The sequence below is a fragment of the Geotrypetes seraphini genome, chromosome 8, assembly GCF_902459505.1.
Source record: "Geotrypetes seraphini chromosome 8, aGeoSer1.1, whole genome shotgun sequence".
Classification (NCBI taxonomy): Eukaryota; Metazoa; Chordata; class Amphibia; order Gymnophiona; family Dermophiidae; genus Geotrypetes; species Geotrypetes seraphini.
The window spans coordinates 165,682,420-165,686,612 of NC_047091.1; the positions used below are offsets into that span (position 1 = coordinate 165,682,420).

Consider the following 4,193-nt stretch of genomic DNA (forward strand, 5'->3'; position numbering starts at 1 on the left):
CAATGCGGCCCAGGGAAGCCAAAAGGTTGGACACGCCTGGGCTAGATCAAAACTGAATAATCACGTTTTGTGAACCTCCACCCCAAAAAAAACTACAAAATCACACAGCCCAGATTTAACAGAAACAGCTCTTCTGTGAGGGATAACATTTACCTCTGCAAAGAGGTCACTAAGAATCTCAATAATGTGTCCATTCCATGAATTGGGAAAAAACAGGGGAAACAAAACCACAAGCAGAAATATAAGAAGTGGAATTGTCCAAGTAAGACTGGTAAATACGAACTTATACGAAAATGTCCTTTTATTCATCCAGTGGTTCAAATGGCTTTATTCATCCAATAATACAATGACTCGACATGTACATGTTTCGGCCTAACCAGCCTGCCTCAGAAGTCAAACTGCATGGAAAACCTAGTGAGTCTTCATGGAATTGCCAAATGAGATGCTATAGTGTCAAAACTTCTTGCAACAGTGCACGGAGCGTTCGTATTCACCAGTCTTACTTGGACAATTCCACGCCTTATATTTCTGTCCATTCCATGAATTGCCATAATTTCCAGGTTATAAATTGAGGTGTGTTTTTTTTAACATAAGAACTGGTGGGTGTGACTTATCAGAATGGTTATAAGTTTGAAATGCAAACTAGAGTATTGGGAGTTCAACTAGACAATATATTAACTATGGAATATCAGGTTAATTTAGTGAGTAAAAGGTTTTGGGGCTTTTAAGGAAATTAAGATTAGTCAGAAAATGTTTTGATATTTCATTATTTTCACTAGTGGTCCAGTCATTAATTCTTTCGCAATTGGATTATTGTAACACTAGTCTTTAAGCCCTTTACATTAACGGGTACTAGAATAGATGTGTCTGTCTGTCTTTTTTTTCTTTCTCTCTCTCTCTCCTTGGCTGCTGTCTGTCTGTCTTTTTTTCTTTGTCTCTCTCTCATTGGCCGCTGTCTGTCTGTCTTTCTTTCTGTCTTTCTCTCTGGCCCCCTATCTGTCATTCTTTCTGTCTGTGTCTCTCCCTGGCCCCCCTGTCTGTCTGTCTTTCTTTCTTTCTCTCTCTCTCTCTCTCTCTCTACTTGGCCGCTGTCTGTCTGTCTTTTTTTCTTTGTCTCTCTCTCATTGGCCGCTGTCTGTCTGTCTTTCTTTCTGTCTTTCTCTCTGGCCCCCTATCTGTCATTCTTTCTGTCTGTGTCTCTCCCTGGCCCCCCTGTCTGTCTGTCTTTCTTTCTTTCTTTCTTTCTCTCTCTCTCTCTCTCTCTTTCTACTTGGCCGCTGTCTGTTTGTCTGTATTTTTTTCTTTGTCTATCTCTCCTTGGCCCCTGCCTGTCTGTCTTTTTTTTCCTTTCTCTCTGTCTCCTTGGCCGCTGTCTGTCTGTCTGTTTTTGTTTATTTTTTTCTTTCTCGCTCTCTAGGCCGCTGGTTGGCTGTCTTTTTTTCTTTGTCTCTCTCTCCTTGGACGTTGTCTGTCTTTCTTTCTGTCTGTCTCTCTGGCCCCCTGTCTGTCTGTCATTCTTTCTGTCTGTGTCTCTCCCTGGCCCCCTGTCTGTCTGTCTTTCTTTCTTTCTCTCTCTTTCTCTCCTTGGCCGCTGTCTGTCTTTTTTTCTTTGTCTATCTCTCCTTGACCCCTGCCTGTCTGTCTTTTTTTTTCCTTTCTCTCTCTCTCCTTGGCCCATGGCTTTGTGCACTGAATCAGTTAGATAACGCCGCATCGATCGCACCGTGTACCGGTGGTTGAAGAAACTGTGTTGGGCCTGATGCACGTGCTGGCCCTGTGGACCGGCAGGAAATTTCTGTGGACCGGCACTGGTCCATGGACCGGTGGTTGAAGAACACTGGTTTAAGCTGACCAGTAAAAATTCAGATAGGATGGCACATTGTGGTGTGCAGGAGTTTGTTGCAGATGAGGGCATTTGTTATCTTTCACACTGGATGATGCAGAATTTGCTTCTAGAAGAGGGTGGCCAGGTGGAGAGTTGTAACCTGCAAGTTGCAACATATTCTAAGTTTCAGCCACGGAGCCCTGATTTCTTGGACATCACCAATCCCAAAGCAGCATTAAAAAATTGCTCTGAGAAACTTTGCCTGTCTAACCACCAGTGATGTCCAGGGCAGGATTAATTCGTCAAGGGCCCCTAGGCACACAAGTCCACTTGCGGTCTCACCTTCAAATGAAGAGGATCCAGGCCCGGCAACCCTTCCCTTGCAACTTGCAAGCAGTGCTGCTGGGGCTCCAAGGCTGCCCTCTGACGCGATCTGCCCAGGCGAAAACAGGAAGTTGCGTCAGAGGGGAAGCTATTGGATGAGCAAAAAGCACAGTTTGCAAGTTGCAGGAACGGTTTCAGAACTTGCCGCCGCTGCCGGGGGGGAGGGGGGGGCGCGATGCCGATGCTGATATTTCACAGAAGGGGGGCCCAACGCTGCCGATCTTTCCAGGGGGGCCTGGTGCTGCCAATCTTTCCGGGGGGGCCCAGCACTGCCAATCTTTCCTGGGGGGGGGCCCGATGCTGCCGAAAGGGAAAAAAATAAATCAATCGGAGTCCTGTTTGTTTCTTCAGCTTCGGGCCCTAGGCACATGCCTCTTGGGCCTATTCATTAATCCGGCCCTGGTGATGTCATTGCAATCAATTACAATGAAAAGATCTATGAACTTCGAGTGATGGAGGCCAAGCCAGATAAAGACATCTCTGTTATTGAGTGTGACATGAATGTAGATTATGATGCACCACTGGGTTACAAAGAGCCAGAAAAGGACTCACAACTTGAGGAAACGTCAGATGCCGAAGCAGATCATAGTGGTTATACGGCTGATCTAGGTTTCCGGGCATTTTCAGGCTCTGGCAATCGATTGGATGGGAAGAAGAAAGGGGTTGATTCCAATCCCTCACCAATCAAACCTGGAGATATTCCACGAGGAATCCCTAACTATGAATTTAAAATTGGAAAACTCACCTTTATCAGAAATTCCTGTCCACAAGTCAAGAGAACTGAAGATGTTGAGATTGGGAGCAGATTTATTGCGTTCTCGGTTGAGGGACAGTCCTTGCGCAAGAAGGGAAGAAAACCCTAAGTCAGAGTTGTGGATGAATGGAAAAATAAAGCAACTTTGTACCATCAAAAAAAAAAGAGAATGACGTGGAGCCATGAAACAAGTTATTCCATGCTTTTGACACTTTTCATGTCTGTGATATGAAATTAAATGAAGTGTCAAGAAAAGTGTGGAATACCTTGTAAGTTTCATGGCTCCACATCATTTTCTTCTTGGTTGGGCTCAGAACTTTTCAGCGGCCTCTCATAGTTTATGGAATACTGTAAATTATTACATTACATTCGTGATTTCTATTCCGCCTGTGCCTTGCGGTTCTAAGCGGATTACAAAATTAGAAGAAAACTGGACCTTTCCAGGAAGTTTACATATCAGGTAAGAATAGCAATACATTCATGTTAGGAAGATTATTACCTAATGTTGAGGGAAGAAATATTCTGGTTACAGATGGAGGTTGCTTGTTTAGGTTTCTGAATATAATTTTGGGGGTAAGGTTTGAAGATTTGGCTAGGAGATACTATAGGGGTGGTATTTATGAAGGAGTATGCGTGTGCGAGTAGGATGGAGGTTAGAATGATTGGAGGTGTTTTTTGAATAGAAGAGTTTTGATTTCTTTTCGGAACACTTTAATGTCTGTTGTTTTGGTCAGCAGACATTATGTGCATCAGTTGGCACACCTAGGCACGCCAACTTATGCTGGCCATTGACACGGTGTAAGAGGATGCACCTAAGCAATGGGCGTACCATTGCCAACATACACTAGAATTCTACACTTCACATAGCCACAGCCGCTGGTTCCTGCACGCAGCTTGCGGCTGACCCAGAAGGAAGGCTAACCCTGAGGAAAGGCTTCTGGGTTAGCCGCAAGCCGCATGTAGGAACCAGTGGCTGCGGCTTTGCAAAGTGTGACTGGGAGGAGAGAGCTGGCCAGAGGAGGTAAACACCTACAAGAGGCACAAATTTGGGATGCTGAATGGAGGGACAGACGATGAGGGGTGCTGTGGGACACTGAAGGGAGGAGGAGGGTCGCATTGGCACAGGAAGGGAGAGGCAGGGTCGTGTTGGGACATGGAAAGAAGGGAGGGAACAAAACTTCATACAAAGGAAGCTAGGAAGGAGAGAGGGAGCATGAACTTGGGACACAG

At 45.3% G+C, this 4,193-nt stretch overlaps 1 pseudogene; it reads left to right on the top strand.

Moving 5' to 3' along the window:
- The first annotated feature begins 356 nt into the window (after positions 1-356).
- LOC117365523 lies at positions 357-3,277 on the top strand (annotated as a pseudogene).
- Positions 3,278-4,193: the final 916 nt, after the last annotated feature.